A 20,306-nucleotide genomic window follows, 5' to 3' on the forward strand; every position below is an offset into this window, starting at 1 on the left:
GCCTAGCTTCGTGTCGAGCTCCGACGAGAACCGTTGCAATCCAACTATCGCCTCGAGGGAGAAGGTCGCAAGCAACATAGACACAAGCTCGGAACTTTCCAGATCGAGGCGGGAGGAGGAAGCAACCGACGTTTGGCGGCCGATTCCCTTCTGCCACATTTAGAGGTTGAAGGACGCACGCCAAAATTTACAGGTCCGTCTACCGGACGTTTCACTCCCCCAAATATAGCGGACAGTATCGTTTAGCGTGTCTTGCTGGAGACAGCCTTATGAAATGTGTGACTTTAGAAAACCTTGTTGCACTAAAAACAGATGGCAACAAAGAAATATAAATAAACATCTACAACAAGTTGATCCAAAATAGTACCAAAAAATTAAAATACTACATCATTTAAAGTGTTTAGGGCACTAAAAACAAATTGTGTTCCAACAGTTAAGCCCTAAATCATGTATTTTAGAAAGTAGACTATATTATTAGGAAAGAAAATGTTGAGAATGGTGTACAAACAAGGATAAAGCACTAATCTAGGATGTAGTATATTTGGGCAACTTCATGGTGTGTTCTATATTTTTGACAAAAAATATAAAATAGGATATTGTTGGAGCTGTTTTTATGAGTTGAGCCATATATTTCAAGCACTACTGGACACAGGTTCTTTGTCGAGGGCCTCAGGCACTCGGCAAACACTCGGCAAAGAGGTCTCGGTGAACTGTAGATTAGCAAAGGTCTCTTTGCCGAGTACTTTTTGTCGGTGTAGGATCTAGGATACCGGCTAGAGGGGGGTGAATAGACGGTTTTGACTAAAATGAAATACACTAGACAAATTTAATAAAAAACAACAATAGATGTAAATATTTCTAGCCTTGATGAAACATCAAAATGTAATGATAAATCTAATCTAATGCCACAAAGATAAACAATATATAAGTTACCAACTACTTATAAATAATGTAAAATAGTTGCGAGAAGGACACCAAGATTTATTCCGTGGTATCGGTGATTTGCTATTCACCCCTAATCCACGTTGAGGTGGAATTCAAGCTCTCACTTGCTCCTCTACCAAGACACGGCTTGATCTTTGAGCCAAGTGGACAAAAACTCACTCAATACCTCGATTTCACTAGTGTCACCTTTGTCGCTCCGGCGAGGTAGGCACAAACCTCTCTCAATCAACTTCGCGGCTCCTCCACAGTTTTCACGGAGAGCTCGACAAAGACAACACCCAAGCCGTTTAGGAGACGACAACCTCCAAGAGTAACAAGTCAATGACGCTTGCCCGGTGTATCACCTAGTACCTCAAAGATGGCAACGAATGCGAATGCACTAGAGTGTGTCAATCACTCACTAGAATGTGATCTCAATCAACTAGTGTGGAGTGTTTGAGTGGGAGGCTCATAAATGAGTTCAATATATGCTAGAAATGGCCAAGAGAGCCTACACACACGATCTACACTTCTATTTATAACCCCTCTTCTCGTATGTAGTCGTTATGTGCAGCATACACAGTTTCTGCGTACACGCGGACGGTCCGCGCCCTAGGGCCGGACGGTCCGTAGTACCAGTAACGGCTATATCGACCGTTTGAAACCTGTCAGAGTTGTCAGAAAAGTCAAGGTCGGAAGGTCCGCCCACTGAGGCCGGACGGTCCGGAACCTGACACACTTGTGTAGCAGACAGTTTGATCAGTCTCAGTAATACGAGCAGACGGTTCGCCAATCATGGTCGGACGGTCCGCACATGGACCACTTACCGTCCGGCTAAAAACCCCAGACGATCCGTAGTACAAAGTCCCAAAAACACATTGTCCCTGCCCAAACTCGATTTCACTTATGTGAATGGTCCGCCTGCCAGGGCCAGACGGTCCGCCACAACAAGGCAGAGACAGACCTCTCTAGCAGAGTCGCGGATGGTCCACCCATCTGGCCCGGACGGTCCGCCGACCACAGGGAAACAAGTTTTTGCGCTGTTTCAAAAGAATCTTAATTTTGAAATTCGTAGCGCTGTTAGCCCTCATGCACATATTACCGTGTATGCTCTACGAGGCACTAAGTTATACACCATTCAAGTTCATTGACCCCTCTTAATAGTACGATTGTCTATCCTACTAATCCAGTCAGTTTCTTCTCTAAACACCTGCTAACTGGTAAAAGCAAAAACCTATGTTTTACCTTTTGCCTTCACTTGATCCACAATCAATGGTTATGATTCCTCAAGAACTTTGTTGTACCTTGTGGTTCAGTCCTGCAATCTTATCACTCAAGAAACTGTTTGTCCACAATCAGTTGTCATTAATTACCAAAACACCACTTAGGGGCTTAGAGAATTCACACCTCCACCTTTTTGGTAATTGATGACAACATCACATATTTTTGTGTAAAGAAATTTTTGTTTCCCAACCTTTCTTACCTTTTGGGTATAAGAAAGATTTGAAATGAGTTTTTGAGTGACTTGGCTGGATTTTGAAGTTCATCCGAAATATTGATAAGCCATCATAGAAAAACCCCAGAGAATAGGAATAACTCCCCCTAAATGTGTGCATAGAGAATATCCAGATCACAAATTTACACACATTGTGTATCAGAGAAAACAACTACCTTGATTAACCATAAAGAATTCAAACAGATAGAGCTTTAAACACAACAGTGTAAACAAGGTTTAAGGCGACATAATTACTGAGTAGCTTTAAACATAAATGTAACATAAGTAGCATAAATATGTAGCAAGATCATCAAGCTCTCCCTTGAGTCATCACTTCTCTATCACTTCTCTCTCCCCCTTTGGCATCAATTTCCACAAAGGGAACATCACTGCGCACCCGGTGGAGGACGAGGATACATGGAGTAAAAATGAGAGCTGGAGCTGTCAAATATCGAGGTGAATTGACTAAAATCATTTTGAAGTTGTTGTTGTCTATCATCTAGAGCATGAACACTGTCATTGGTAGAGATATTTTCAAACTGACTGGACAAGGCACCCATATTGTCCTGAAAGCTTTGTTGCATATTGTTCATTCTGTTCATAATAAGATCATGCACAGTAGTGTGAATATGAGAACGAAGATCATTAAACTGTGTATGGACCCCATCCAGTTGAGTGTCGACAACTATAAATCTCTCATGTAAGTCAGAGAACTGACCATCAAATGTGGAGTTTATATGATCGAACCGGTCATCTACATGTGACATCATGCTTTGAAATTGACCATCAATATGTGTCTGGAGCCCTTGATGCATCTGGTTAAAGTAAGGATCAAAGTAACTAGGGATAGGCTGCTAGTACTGACCTTGCTGTTGTGGAGGTGGAGGTGGTGGCATGTCTGCAGGCTGATCATCGAAATCATGTCCCTTAGCTTCCTCATTATCAGGGAACGGTGTGAGAGTCCTGGTAAGAAAACCAATTTAATTCTTGAATGGCCTAAACGGGGTGTGAGCAGTTTCACACCGCCCTTCGAATCTAGTTTTGGCTTTAATTAAGGCCATAATATATGGTGCATAGGCAGATTCTGGTTCTTATCCATTTTCAGATCATTTAACTGGCGCATCATGAAAAGAACAACATCCATGACTTCCCCTTTCATGACATGATCAATAATGTTCCAGAATTTGTCACGGATTCTGCTTTTGTCTCCACTCTTTGGAAGAATGGTGACTCTTGCAATCTTGTTGATGATAGTTAGATGATGGCGCAACCCTGGAGTCTCGCCGAACTGCCTAGGTATACCCAACCTGGCAGGTTCATAATATTGGGCAATATCTTCAAACTGATCCTCAGTATAAAGATCAACTCCCTGAGATATAAGTGCATAATCCAGGCTATTTGCCGCTGCGAATTCAGCAAATGTAGCAACATATCTTTTAAAATCAGTGATCCATACAATGAGCTGCTCATCAATGTTGATTTCAGCAATTGCAAGAAACTTCTTGACAGTTAATTCATTAAAGTCAGTTCTTTGACCCATGAACTCATATAAACCACATGCCTGAAATTTAGCTAGTAATCCTTCCATAACAGTTTGGCCCTGCATGTAGTCCCAGTCAATAACTTGATGTTTATGAAATTTGATATCCATCAGAGTACCCCAAAACACATCAAACTGCAACTGAGTATGGAAGTATTGAATGTTGGTGTCACTGGGCAGAGAGAATTGATCAATAGTCCTTCTAGAAGAATACTCAGCCATTGAGAAACACATCTTGGGATAAGTCCATCCTGTAATATCAATTGGGTAGTCTGGGTGAGAATGAGGAGCATCTTCGGTATCCATATAAACACTGCCCCCAGCTGAGGATTGGCTTCATAATCTGTGGCAGGATTGTAGTCAGAATCGTCTGCACGACGACGCTTGGACAGAAATCGCCCTGCCAGCTTCTTCTTGAGACCACCTAGTCCACTGAAAAACACAATATAAATAATCCCAATACCAAGATAATAACAAATGAAAAGGAAGAACAACATGAGTAATGGGGTGATCTGTTAGGGGACAGACAGTCCGCGCTAGTGTACTGGACGGTCCGCGCGCAAGGAACGGACGGTCCACACTACACGGCCGGATGGTCCACGACTGGTCAGAGGCGATTTTGGATCCCTAATGGGCTCCAAACAATAATCCCAACAATTAGGTGAAAATATCCAAAAGAGTGAAACCAAATTTTTATAGAGCGTTCACTAGGACAATCCTATCAAATTCCACCAATCAATTTGAAGAAAGATCTATCCAAGAACAGATTAGGGACCAATTTGTGCAAACCCTAAAAATTGCAATAATTTGAGAAATTGCATAAGAAAAACTAATACCGAGAGGAAGACATCGTAGGGGATCACCATAGGGATTCTCGGACAGTCCGCGCTTTGGAATCGAAAGTGACAGCAGTCACAGAAAATTATTTCAAAAACGGAGGTAGGTGAGTGCAAGTGAGGCAAAAGAAAGTGGAAGATGTCTGGCGGCGTCGGGTTATATTAAAAACCCCCGCGCGGACGGTCCGCGCGACACGACCGGACGGTCCGCGACCTGGTAGAGGCAGACTGTCTGCACGGCTATCCGGACAGTCCCGCAGCCGAAGCGCTGGACGGTCCGCTGTCAGGGGCGGACTGTCCACGGCCTGACAGAATGACTTCCATATCTTGTGTAGTTGACATAGATTCTTACAAATGATAGACAATGTTATTAATCCTATGATTTGTATAGAGGAGCTTATATATAATAAACCTGAGTAAATAGTCTTCTGCACATATAAAATTATTCTCATGTAATAAAAGTAAGTGATTACAAATAGAAGATAAAAATCATCAAAAATGATAAAAAAATATGTACTCATGTTCAAGCAACATTCGAGAGATCAATTATATTCATTTCACTCTGCAACTTGCAAAATCTTGCTTCATCTAGCGGCTTTGTAAAAATATCAGCCAGTTGATCATCTGTGCCAATAGAATAAGCAGAGATATCTCCCTTACCAACATGATCTCTTAAGAAATGATGTCGAATATCAATATGCTTCATTCTTGAGTGTTGAACAGGATTTGTAGCCAATTTTATAGCACTTTCATTGTCACACAAAAGAGGAATATTTTTGAATGAAATCCTATAATCCAATAGGGTTTGTTTCATCCATAGTAATTGAGCACAACAATTACCGGCCGATATATATTCTGCCTCAGCGGTGGATAGAGCAACTGAATTTTGTTTCTTGGATGACCATGAAACAAGAGACCTTCCAAGAAATTGACAACATCCTGATGTGCTTTTTCTATCAACTTTACACCTCGCATAGTCCGAATCTGAATAACCAATCAATTCAAATTGAGCACCCTTAGGATACCAAAGACCAATATTGGGGGTATGCTTCAAATATCTTAGAATTCTTTTGGCAGCCTTCAAGTGAACCTCTCTAGGTGATGCTTGAAAACGAGCACACATGCAAACACTAAACATAACATCAGGACTAAATGCGATAATGTATAGCAAACTATCAATAATTGAACGAAAAAGTTTTTGATCAACAATGGTACCTCCTTCATCTAAATCAAGATGACCATTTGTTGCCATAGGAGTCTTAATAGACTTTGCATTTTCCAATCCAATCTTTTTGGGCATATCCTTCAAATATTTAGATTGACTTACAAAGATTCCATCTTTCAATTGTTTGATTTGAAGACCGAGAAAGAAGCTCAATTCTCCTATCATGGACATTTCAAACTCATTTGACATCATTTTACCAAATTCATCACATAATAGCTCATTAGTTGATCCAAAAATGATATCATCAACATAAACTTGACAAACAAATAAATCTTTACCAATTCTTTTAGTGAATAGAGTAGTGTCAACTTTCCCAATTTTGAAGTCTTTGGAAAGCAAGAAATCCCTAAGCCTTTCATTCCAAGCGCGTGGAGCTTGCTTAAGCCCATAGAGAGCCTTAGAGAGCTTGTACACGTGGTTAGGTCTTTTGGGATCCTCAAAACCGGGAGGTTGTTCCACATACACTAATTCACTAATCTTACCATTCAAGAAGGCGCTCTTAAAATCCATTTGGTAGAGCTTGATATTATGAGCACAGGCATAGGCGAGAAGAATTCGAATGACTTCCAATCTTGCCACGGGTGCGAATGTCTCACCAAAATCCAATCCTTCTACTTGTGTATAACCTTGTGCCACTAGTCTTGCTTTGTTTCTTATCACCAAACCATCTTCATTATGCTTGTTTCGAAATATCCATTTGGTTCCAATAACATTGTGATTCTTTGGTCTTTCAATAAGCTCCGAAACTTCATTACGGGTAAAATTGTTTAATTCCTCATGCATTGCATTCACCCAATCAACATCAAGTAGAGCTTCATCTACACGGTTAGGTTCAATACAAGAAACAAAAGAGAAGTGCTCACAAAATGAAGCTACACGTGATCGAGTTTGAACACCCTTACTTATATCACCCACAATTTGATTTGGTGGGTGATCTTTTATGATTGAATGATGAATTCTTGACGTAATTTGAAAACCACTAGTTGTATTTTGAGGAGAAATTGCATGACCTGAGATGTCTTGAACATGATCATCCTCAATTTCATCATTATGTTGATTTTGTTGAATTTCCTCATTCATAGTTGAAGAGGATGGAATGACAACCATACTATCATCATCATCTTCTATTGGCTTTATTTCACCGATAGCCATAGTTTTCATAGCATTTGTCAAATGAACTCCACCAACGTCATCAAGGTTTTCATTTTCATCTTGAGAACCATTTGTTTCATCGAACTCTACATCATATGCTTCTTCAATGATTCCATGAGTTTTGTTGAAAACTCTATATGTCTTGCTATTTGATATCCAAGAAGAAAACCTTCATCACATTTTTTTCTCAAATTTAGAGAGTCGACTACCCTTCCTCAAAATTTAGCATTTGCAGCTGAACACCCTAAAATAAGAAATGTTTGGCTTTCTTCCAATAAGCAATTCATAAGGAGTCTTTTTCAAGAGCTTGTGACAATATAATCTATTTGATGCATGACAAGCGGTATTAATGGCTTCAACCCAATAGGAGTCTGACACATTATATTCAGCTAACATAGACCTAGCCATATCAATAAGAGTCCTATTTTTTCTCTCAACATTTCCATTTTGTTTCGGTGTGTATTTGGAAGAGAATTCATGTTTAATGCCCTTGTCATCTCAATATTCATCAATTCTAGCATTTTTTAATTCTGACCCATTATCACTTCTAACTTTCTTGATGTCAAAATCAAATTGATTTTGGGCCAGTATAGCAAATGACTTAAAGGTTTCAAATACATTTGATTTATCTCGGAGAAAATAGACCCAAGTAAATCTAGAATAATCATCCACAATTACAAGACAATAGGAATTACCACCAATACTTATGAAAGATGTTGGTCCAAAAAGATCCATGTGAAGTAATTCTAATGGTCTATGAGTAGACATTTAACTCTTGTAGGGATGAGTATTTCCCACTTGTTTCCCAGCTTGACATGAACTACATAATTTGTTCTTTTCAAATTTCACATCCTTCAACCCTCGAACTAAATCATGCTTGGATAGTTGATTCAATTGTCTCATACCAACATGACCAAGTCTCCTATGCCATAGCCAACCTAGCGAAGCCTTAGAGAATAGACAAGTTGTAAGTTTTGCCTCATTAGATGAAAAATCAACAAGATAAAGATTCTCATGTCTAAAACCTTTTATTATTAGATTGCTACCATCAACACTTGAGATGAGGACATCATCAACGGTAAAATTACAAGTAAAACCTAAATCACATAGTTGAGCTAGAGATAACAAATTAAAGTTAAGAGAATCAACTAAGAGTACGTTTGAAATGGAGTGATCATTTGAAAATAGCTATTTTACCCAAACATTTAACCTTTCCTTTGTGATTGTCTCCAAAAGTGATGCTATCATAGGATGAGCAACCTTCCTCATTCATTTCGGTGAACATTCTTATATCACCGGTCATATGTTGAGTACACCCACTATATCCAATACCCAATGATTTCCTCCCGCCTTGTAATTTACCTACAAAATGAAATCAATCTCTTTTAGGTACCCAAATTTGTTTGGGTCCTCAGATGTTAGTGACCAAGGATTTTGGCACCCAAATTTCTTTCTTTTTGGTACCAACAATTGAAGTGCCAAAAAATTTAGCATGTACACCTTTTGCATTATGTGAAAGGACATAACAATGCTAAAACATGGCAAGGATACATTTTTGAATTTAGGATAATTTTTTGACATGACCCTTCTTGTGGCATTTGTGACACACTTTGTCAAATTCTTTCACAAACATGGTCTTTTGCTTAACAAATGCATTTTTTCCTTTCTTAGGAAGATACCCAAGACCTTCACGGTTAAGCGAGCAACGTTGACTTCCCAAGATAAAATCAAGTTTTGCTTTTCCACCATATGCGTTTTATAAGTCATGAGTTAGAGCATTTACTCTTTCTATCAAAATCTCATTTTTCCACAATAATGTTTGATTTATCACAACTAATATCATCATTTTCAAGAGAAACTTTACATTTGTCACAAATGAAATTAGTAGGTTGTGAATCACTTGTAGGCTATCAAATAAGTCACAATTGATTCCAACATCTTTAGTGACCACCACAACTTCATGCACAAGAGGTGAGTTTTGAGATTTCACAAGGCTCTCACAACTTTCTTTTAGGTTGTTGTGGGAAGTATTGAGCTCCTCAAAAGACACTTGAAGGTTTTTGTATAGTTCCTTCAAGATCTTAAATTTTTCTTTTTCTTTGTGCATGTAGTCATCGACCTCACCCAACATTCTAACAAGATCATCATAAGAATATCCATCATCATCAATGTCATCATCATCATCAATGTCATTTAAGTCGGTTATGATTTTTACCTTAGCATCTCCTTTTGCCATAAGACAATGAGGAGATGAGAAAAGTGAGGGAGTCTCCTTGATTGCAATTCCGGCCTTTAATTTAGATGAAGAATAATAATCATCATCATCCGAACTTGCATCCGAATCCCATTCAACTAGATAGGCTTTGCCATCCCTTTTCTTGTGGTAGAACTTCTTTTTCTTCTTATCATCTCCATCCTTACCTTTGTTCTTCTTGTTTAGACAATTCATGGCAATGTGACTGAATTCCCCACATTCAAAACATTTTCTATCATTGAAAACATTTCTTCTTGATGTTTGTCCCTTTCTAGGTTGACCCTTCTTTTTCCTCGTGAATTTGTTGAATTTCTTCACAAAGAGAGCAAATTCCTCATTGCTTTCACTTCCATTTCCTTCATCTTTACTTTCTTCGTTTTCAATTGCCTTTCAAACTTTAGCTTTGAGAGCTATTGATTCCCCTTTCACCTTTTTAGCCAAACTCATAGCTTTGGCTTGAGATTTCTTGAATATGTCTTGAGTAAGAATTTCTCCCAATACTTCGGTTGGAGAAGTAGTGGTCAAATCACTCCTTACTAACATGGTCACAATAGTGTCATATTTTTCCGGAAGAGATCTAAGGAACTTGTAAGTGAAATCCACATCCGGTACATTAAAACCAAGTCCCTTGAGCTCGTTCACTATCTCATTTAAGCGATTAAACATGTCGGATACACTTTCATCTTCCTTCATGAGAAATTGTTCAAACTTTCCTTTGCATACATATAACTTTGCACTCTTCACAATTGTGGTTCCTTCATGAATTTCCATTAGCTTTGTCCAAATCTCATGAGCGGTTATGAGATTTTTGATGCGGTTGAACATATTTATGTCTAATGCATCATAGAATACATTCATTGCTTTTGATCATTAGTTAGAATATTCTCATGATCATTGGGAGACGGTTCATCTTCCTTCAATACAAGAAATCCATCTCTGACAATAGGCCAAATCTTTCCCCCCGTAGCTTTAAGATGCATTGACATTCTTATTTTCCAATAGTCATAATTGTTCCCATCAAAATGCGGTGGATTCCCAATGTGCACATTATTGTTATTAGCCATTTTGTCCAACTCCGGGATGATAAAATCCACAATCAATGGAGTTCTTGGTTTTGATACCACTTGTAGGATCTAGGACACCGACTAGAGGGGGTGAATAGACGATTTTGACTAAAATGAAATACACTAGACAAATTTAATAAAAAACAACAATAGATGTAAATATTTCTAGCCTTGATGAAACATCAAAATGTAATGAGCAATCTACTCTAATGCCACAAAGATAAACAATATATAAGTTACCAACTACTTGTAAACAATGTAAAATAGTTGCGAGAAGGACACCAAGATTTATCCCGTGGTATCGGTGATTTACCGTTCACCCCTAATCCACGTTGAGGTGGAATTCAAGCTCTCACTTGCTCCTATACCAAGACACGACTTGATCTTTGAGCCAAGTGGACAAGAACTCACTCAATACCTCGATTTCACTAGTGTCACTTTTGCCGCTCCGGCGAGGTAGGCACAAACCTCTCACAATAAACTTTGCGGATCCTCCACAGTCTTCACGGAGAGCTCGACGAAGACAACACCCAAGCCGTCTAGGAGGCGGCAACCTCCAAGAGTAACAAGTCGATGATGCTTGCCCGATGTATCACCTAGTGCCTTTAAGATTGCAACGAATGCGAATGCACTAGAGTGTGTCAATCACTCTCTAGAAGGTGATCTCAATCAACTAGTGTGAGTGTTTGAGTGGGAGGCTCACAAATGAGTTCAATGTCTGCTAGAAATGGCCAAGAGAGCCTCCACACACGAGCTACCCTTCTATTTATAACCCTTCTTCTCATATGTAGCCGTTATGTGCAGCATACACAGTTTCTGCGTACACACGGACGGTCCGCGCCCTAGGACAGAACGGTCCGCCGTACCAGTAACGACTATATCGATCGTTTGAAACCTGTCAGAGTTGTCAAAAAAGTCAAGGTCGGACGGTCCGCCCACTGAGGCCGGACGGTCCGAAACCTGACACACTTGCGTAGCAGACAGTTTGATTAGTCTCAGTAATACGAGCGGACGGTTCGCCAATAATGGTCGGACGGTCCGCTCATGAACCACTTATCGTCCGGCTAAAAAGCCTGGACGGTCCGTAGTACAAAGTCCCAAAAACACACCATCCCTGCCCAAAATCGATTTCACTTATGCGGACGGTCCACCACAACAAGGCAGAGACAGACCTCTCTAGCAGAGTCGCGGACGGTCCGCCCATCTGGCCCGGACGGTCCGCCGACCACAGGGAAACAAGTTTTTGCGCTATTTCAAAAGAATCTTAATTTTGAAATCTGTAGCGCTGTTAGCCCTCATGCACATATTACCGTTTATGCTCTACGAGGCACTAAGTTATTCACCATTCAAGTTCATTGACCCCTCTTAATATTATGATTGTCTATCCTTCTAATCCAGTCATTTTCTTCTCTAAACACATGTTGACTCGTAAAAGCAAAAACCTATGTTTTACCTTTTGCCTTCACTTGATCCACAATCAATGGTTATGATTCATCAAGAACTTTCTTGTACCTTGTGGTTAAGTCCTGCACTCTTATCACTCAAGGAACTGTTAGTCCACAATACGTTGTCATTAATTACCAAAACACCACTTAGGGGCTTAGAGAATTCACAGTTGGGTACTTAGCAAAGACTTTCTCGAGTGTGATTTGGTACTCGGCAAAGAAAAGTCACTGTCACTACGCCAAGTGACGGTGACGGAGCTTTGCCGAGTGTTCTCCTTGGCACTGGCCAAAGAAGGCTTCAATGGGCCCCTTTGCGAGTCCCTTTGCCGAGAGCTGTGGGAGGCACTCGGCAAAGGGAGCTTTTTTGCCGAGTGCTTGGTGGATGGGCTCTTTGCAAAGTAGGCTCCAGTGGGCCCCTTTACCAGTACCATTGTTGAGTGCACTTGAAGGTACTCGGCAAAGGGAGCTTCTTTGCCGAGTGTCAGGACCATAACACTCGACAATGAATGCTTTACCAGTTCCCAGGTGTGCTTTTTTGCCGAGTGCTATGATTATAGCACTAGGCAAGCAACCTCTTTGCCGAGTGGAACTTTGTTGTTGACAACTTTTTTATTTGGAATCATCTCGGCTCTCAACTTGACCCTTTGAGACTAATATTTTTGTTTGAGTTGAGTTGATGTAGTCTCAAAGGAGGATTGAAAGGGAAAAGGTGGATTTGGACAAAGGAAGAAGCTTCCACTACATAAACGGTATCAATGTACTCTGTTCCAAATTGCCTTGTTTTTTCATTGTCTTTACTCTTCATTTGCTATTTTTGGTGAGGCAATGAGGTTAGGCCAGTAGTTTCTCCATTTTGGCGCTTAATGCCAAATGGGAGAAATTTAAGGCCAAAGCAACTGGATTAACCACCACTTAGAGTTTTAAAAAGTTTTTGAGTTTTTTAACTTGTCTTTTTTTATCAAAACCCTCTTGATAGCAAAGAGGTGCCTTCTTATTGCAAAAAAACTGCTCTCTTGTATAGGAAAACTGATCTTATAAGAAAAGGGGGGTTCGGTCAAAACAAGTGTATTAAAACTAAATTGTTTTGCAAAACCAAGTGTTTTTAACTTTGTTGGGGGCCTTCGTCTTCCGAAGGTCCTCAAAAACATGATTTAACAATGTTTCCGGAGTATAATACATAAACAGGTACCTTCGGACTCAGATCAGAACCACAATGTGAAGAAGTACGAGGAATACGAAGGTTGGCGCAGAGCCGAAGTTTTACGCAGGGGACCTTCGGCATGATGGAAAAGGGAACCGACTTAAAAGGGAAAAGGCTATTTGGACCTCGATGGATTACTATAGAGTCATTAGCAAATGTAAAGGGTATGGGTGTAATTTTACATGGGCTGCGTCCTGTGCCTATAAATAGATGAACAGTGCTCCTTTACTGTTCACGTTGACTTGGCATTTGCTTTTGCGTCATGCTTGTACTCATACCTTCTTTCGAGTCGAAGGTACATTTGTAATTTGATATCATTTCTATTTTTCCATAGTAATAAAATAGAAATGAGTTAATAATAATACATAATTGTTCACGTTATCTTTTATATTTCATATGATTCTCTCTTCATTATTATATGCTACTCTGATGAAGGTATGTCCTTCATAACCTTCGTCCGAAAATCATTATATCCCAAGGGAAATAATGCTTCGAAGGACGAAGGACTTTAACGTTTAATATTTTTTGTGTTGCCTTGTTCTTAATTCGAAGCATTTGAGAACAAGTCCCCAACATTGGTGCCCACCTCCGGTGAATCCTTTTTGACCACCTTCGGCAAGCATTGACCTTCGTCATGCCACCGAAGAAAGCTTCAGCAACAGGGGCTGCCGCTCTGCAGCCACTGGACCCAAACCAGGAGACCCATTCTCTTCGAGAGGCCCGAAGCCAGAAGAGGAAGGCCACTAGTCCAACACCCCAGGAGGACGAGTTGGACCAATGTTGGGGGCCTTCGGCTTCCGAAGGTCCTCAAAAACATATTTTGACAATGTTTTCCAAGTGAAATATGTGAACAGGTATCTTTGGATTTGGATCATGAGCATACAGAGCATGGCCAGGATGAAGCCTGAGCGAGACAAAAGGCGATTATGACGAAGGACAAGGAAATCACGAAGCTGTGCGCAGGAAAGCTTCGGCATGGCAGCAGAAAAGGGGAACCGACTTAAAGATGAAAAGGCAAATTAGACCTCGAAGAATTAATATAGAGTTATAGCAAATGTAAAGGGCATGGGTGTAATTTTACATGGGCTGCGTCCCGTGCCTATAAATAGGTGAACAGTATCCCCGTACTGTTCACGCTGACTGGGCATTCGCTTTTTGCATCAAGCTTTTACCCTTGCTTTCCTTCAGATCGAAGGTACATTTATAATTTGTTATTGTTAATATGGTAATGCAAATAAAAATAAATTGATAATAATGTTTAAGTATTTATGTTATTTTTCGTATCTTGCATATGAATTCTTCCTCATCATTTATTTTGCTTACGAAGGTTTTTCCTTCACAACCTTCGTCCGGAATTCATTATATCCGAAGGGAAATAATGTCTCGAAGGACGAAGGACTGTAACATTTAACACTTTTTATGTTGCCTTGTTCTTAACTCTTAGCATTTGAGAACAAGTCCCCAACATTGGCGCCCACCTCCGGTGAACTCACTTCCACTTTTTGAGTTTCGAACACCTTCGGCAAGCATAGACCTTCGTCATGCCGCCAAAGAAAGCTTCAGCAACAGGGGCTGCCGCGCTGCAGCCGCTGGACCCCAACCAGGAGACCCTCTCTCTTCGGGAAGCCCGAAGCCAGAAGAGGAAGGCCACCAGTCCAACGCCTCAGGAGGACGACTTGGATCAAGAGATCAGAAATATGAAGATGCTCCAACAGCAGGTCCAAAGGAAGAAGGAAAAGATGGCCAGGCTAGCTGACTTGCAGAGGCAGATAGGCGAAGCCTCTGAAGAAGTTCGCCATCTTACTCAAGATGAGCAGAACCGAAGGCCTCAGCACAGAGAGCTTCATCAGGAGGGCTTCTTCAACGAGGATGACTGGTATGAGAATTTCCATCATGGAAATTTTGCTTTTGATGATGCTTCTCCTCTGTTAGCAGAACTGCAGGCTACACCTTGGCCTCCGTCTTACAAGCCACCTCAACTCCCCATGTACGACGGACATTCAGATCCTAAGCAGTTTCTGATGAGCTACGAAGCAACAATATCTTCCTATGGTGGCAATACTGCAGTCATGGCGAAGTCTTTCGTTATGGCTGTCAAGAATGTTGCACAAACCTGGTACTCTTCTCTTCGGCCAGGAACAATCACATCATGACAGAAGCTGAAGGATATGCTGATCACCAGTTTCCAAGGGTTTCAAATGAAGCCGGTCACCGCTCAAGCTTTATTCCAGTGCACCCAAGATCACGAGGAATATCTTCAGGCGTATGTCCGAAGGTTCTTACGCCTGAGGGCACAAGCGCCAACAGTGCCCAATGAAATTGTAATTGAGGCCATGATTAAGGGGCTTCGGCCGGGACCTTCAGCCCAATACTTTGCCAGGAAACCTCCTCAGACTCTGGAGAAATTGCTTCAGAAGATGGATGAATACATCCACGCTGACAATGACTTTCGACAGAGAAGGGAGGAAGCTTACAGATTCTCCGAAATAGCCAGGGGCTTCAGAGGGAGGTTTCATCCTAGACATGTCAGATCGATTCATTCCACTCAGACTGATGATAGGGGAAGCCAGCAGCAGAGGCCACAATATTCCTCCCAGGCTTCCCAGGCTTCGGGGCAGCAACAGAGTTATCCTCGGCCTCCAGCTCCAAGGGGCAGAGGTGCCAGGGGCTTCGGAGGAAGATTTGGGGATCAGCCAAGGAAAATTTATTGCCTATTCTGTGGTGAGGACAAGGGCCACACCACCAGGATGTGCCATGTCACCATCCAGAAACAAAAGGAAATAGCAGAAGCTGCAGCCCAACAGACCCAGCCGAAGCAAGTCATGCATACTGCTTCGTACCACTCGCCTTATATCCCAGAATATGTGGGTAACCACCATACAACTTCTTTTGCTTCGGCAAGTCAATCTCAGGCATCTTGGCAACAGCTTCCACCTCCACCACCAATGCAACGAGGCCAGCAGTCAGAAGGGAGTCAGCATACTCAACACCAACGAGACTTCAGAGAAGAGTCCGAAGCTCGCACAGTCAATAGTACTGTGCCAGAATCGAAGCACATTTATTAACAAATATCCTACCTCGGCAGCAGTTTTTGCATTCAGTATCATTTTCTTTTTAATAAGGAACAATTATTGAAAGTCTAAGTGTTTTTTGTCATTTTCAATTTCTTGTAATAGTTTCGCCTTTGCTATAGTACAAGTATACCTTTTCCACAGAATAACGGAGTTCAAAAGTTGTCGAAGCATAAGAACTTATGGTTACAGGGTGAATCTTCGAAATAACAAAAAGTTGTTCCTAAGGGAGCGCAGCGTAAGTTTTCTGCTCAAAAGTCGTTCCGAAGGGAATGCAGAGCTTAAAGCGAAAAATAAACGCTGATTCCGCTGAAAGTAAAAGGCGAAGAAGCTCCTAAGGGAGGCTTACAGCGAAAAATAAACGCTGATTCCGCTGAAAGTAAAAGGCGAAGAGGCTTCTAAGGGGGCTTACAGCGAAAAATAAACGCTGATTCCGCTGAAGTTAAAGGTGAAGAAGCTCCTAAGGGAGGCTTACAGTGAAAAATAAACGTCGATCTTCGGCAAATATCATTTTGCATAACATCACATCATCACATCATTTGCCTAAGCATAACATCATACATCATATTGCATCAATGACGCAAGAAGGGGGTTCAATGTTAATATTCGAAGATTGTTTCGAAGAAACATTACCAATTGAGAGCAGCTAGAGGGGGGGAGAATAGGTGATCCTGTAAAACTTAAGCCACAAAACTTGGTTAAGTGTTAGCACAATAATCACCAAGTGGCTAGAGAGGAGCCTCAACAAAACACAATAACCACAAAGATATCAATCACAGAGATGGCACGGTGGTTATCCCGTGGTTCGGCCAAGACCAACGCTTGCCTACTCCACGTTGTGGCGTCCCAACGGACGAGGATTGCATTCAACCCCTCTCAAGCGGTCCAAAGACCCACTTGAATACCACGGTGTTTTGCTTTGCTTTTCTTAATCCCGTTTGCGAGGAATCTCCACAACTTGGAGCCTCTCGCCCTTACACTTGAAGTTCACAACGAAGCACGGAGCAAGGGAGGGATTAGCAACTCACACAAGACACAAAGATCACAGCAAATACGCACACACAAGATCCAGACTTGAGCTCAAGAGACTAGCACACTAGAACGGAGCTCAAATCACTAGAATGTCGAACAAGTGCGCAGGAATGGAGTGTGAGTGATCAAGAGTGCTCAAGGAATGCTTGGTATCCTCCTCCATGCGCCTAGGGGTCCCTTTTATAGCCCCAAGACAGCTAGGAGCCGTTGAGAGCAATCTGGGAAGGCAATTCTTGCCTTCTGTTGCATGGCGCACCAGACAGTCCGGTGCCCGATTTCTTTCCTTCTATGGCGAAGCCGACCGTTGGCAGCCTTGGAGCCATTGGCGCACCGGACATGTCCGGTGTACACCGGACAGTCCGGTGCCTCCTTCTAGCCGTTGGCTCAGCCACGTGTCCCGCGCAGATCGCGCGGCTGACCGTTGGCCCGACCGACCGTTGGCTCACCGGACAGTCCGGTGCACACCGGACAGTCCGGTGAATTATAGCCGTACGTCGCCGGTGAATTCCCGAGAGCGGCCAGTTCGCTCGAGCCAGCCTGGCGCACCGGACACTGTCCGGTGCACCACCGGACAGTCCGGTGCTCCCAGACTGAGCAGACTTTGGCTGAACAAAGCCATCTCATTTCCAATTCGATTTTTCCTGTTTCCAGCACTTAGACACAATACATTAGTCTCTAAAACAATGTACTAAGTCTGAGAAACATACCTTTATCCTTGATTTGTACTTTGTCCACCATTTTACACTTAGGCACTTGTGTTGGACACTAAATCACCAAAATACTTAGAAATGGCCCAAGGGCACATTTCCCTTTCAATCTCCCCCTTTTTGGTGATTTATGCCAACACAATATAAAGCAAGTAGAACAAATACAAAATCAATTCAAATAAGAACTCAAATTGTTTTGATTCAAATTTGACATATATGGATCACTCTTTGCCACCACTTGGTTTGTTTTTGCAAATCAAGCTCAAATTTCTATCTCTAAGTCAAACACATATGTTAAGACATAAAGAGAGTCATTCCAATAGAAATTGATTCAAGATTTCAACAACTCCCCTTTTTCCCATAATCAACACTTCTCCCCACAAGAAGCCAACTTTTGACAAGAGAGACAATAAAAGAGTTTTGACAAACCAAAAGCTCTATTCTACTATTTTCAAAATCTCTCAAGTGGTAGCTGATCCATTTATCGCTTTGGCCTTTATTTTCTCCCTCTTTGGCATCAAGCACCAAAACGGGATTAATCTTGGCCCTAGAACCCCATTGCCTCACCAAAATCTTCAGTAAGAGTACAAAGGCAATAAGAGTACATGAGATGAACTTGGAATAAGTTACCCTCTCATCGGAGTGCAGTGGAAGTCTTTCATGGTCCAAGTCCACCTTTTCCCTTTCAAACCTCCTTTGAGACTAAAACAAGCAAACTCAAGCACATGGTTAGTCTCAAAGGGTCAAGTTGTAGCACAGCTCCCCCTAAATATGTGCATCACTTGCAAAAGGACTTGTGAGGTCCAGGGAGTGTTTGTACAACTTGAGCACCATAAGTAAGCAACGAAATGCATAAGGAACATGATCAAGGGCATAAACACATGTATGCTATAAATCAATCCAAGTTCCGCGAATCTAAGACATTTAGCTCACTACGCAACCTGCAAAAGGTCTTCTCGTCTAGAGGCTTGGTAAAGATATCGGCTAGCTGGTTCTCGGTGCTAACATGAAACACTTCGATATCTCCCTTTTGCTGGTGGTCTCTCAAAAAGTGATGCCGGATGTCTATGTGCTTTGTGCGGCTGTGTTCAACAGGATTTTCCGCCATGCGGATAGCACTCTCATTATCACATAGGAGTGGGACTTTGCTCAGATTGTAGCCAAAGTCCCTGAGGGTTTGCCTCATCCAAAGTAGTTGCGCGCAACACTGTCCTGCGGCAACGTACTCGGCCTCAGCGGTGGATAGGGCAACAGAGGTTTGTTTCTTAGAATTCCATGACACCAGGGACCTTCCTAAGAATTGGCACGTCCCCGATGTACTCTTCCTATCGACCTTAAATCCAGCATAGTCGGAATCTGAATATCCAATCAAGTCAAAGGTAGACCCCTTTGGATACCAGAGCCCGAAGCAAGGCGTAGCAACTAAATATCTAAGGATTCGCTTCACTGCCACTAAGTGACACTCCTTAGGATCGGATTGAAATCTAGCACACATGCATACGCTAAGCATAATACTCGGTCTACTAGCACATAAGTAAAGTAACGACCCTATCATTGACCGGTATGCCTTTTGATCAACAGACTTACCTCCTTTGTTGAGGTCTGTGTGTCCATCGGTCCCCATCGGAGTCTTTGCGGGCTTGGCATCCTTTATCCCAAACCGCTTCAGCAAGTCTTGCGTGTACTTCGTTTGAGAGATGAAGGTGCCGTCCTTGAGTTGCTTCACTTGGAACCCAAGGAAGTAGTTCAACTCGCCCATCATCGACATCTCGAATTTCTGCGTCATCACCCTGCTAAACTCTTCACAAGACTTTTTATTAGTAGAACCAAATATTATGTCGTCGACATAAATTTGGCACACAAAAAGATCACCATCACAAGTCTTAGTAAAGAGAGTTGGATCGGCTTTCCCAACCTTGAAAGCATTAGCAATTAGAAAGTCTCTAAGGCATTCATACCATGCTCTTGGGGCTTGCTTAAGTCCATAGAGCGCCTTAGAGAGCTTACACACGTGGTCGGGGTACCGTTCATCCTCGAAGCCAGGGGGTTGCTCTACGTACACCTCCTCCTTGATTGGCCCGTTGAGGAAAGCGCTCTTCACATCCATTTGGAACAACCTGAAAGAATGGTGAGCGGCATATGCTAGCAAAATACGAATGGACTCTAGCCTAGCCACAGGAGCAAAAGTCTCCTCAAAGTCCAAACCTGCGACTTGGGCATAACCTTTTGCCACAAGTCGAGCCTTGTTCCTCATCACCACTCCGTGCTCGTCTTGTTTGTTGCGGAACACCCACTTGGTTCCCACAACATTTTGCTTAGGACGAGGCACCAGTGTCCAAACTTCATTCCTCTTGAAGTTG

Source organism: Zea mays, chromosome 8 (genome assembly GCF_902167145.1).
Source record: "Zea mays cultivar B73 chromosome 8, Zm-B73-REFERENCE-NAM-5.0, whole genome shotgun sequence".
NCBI classification, from domain to species: domain Eukaryota; kingdom Viridiplantae; phylum Streptophyta; class Magnoliopsida; order Poales; family Poaceae; genus Zea; species Zea mays.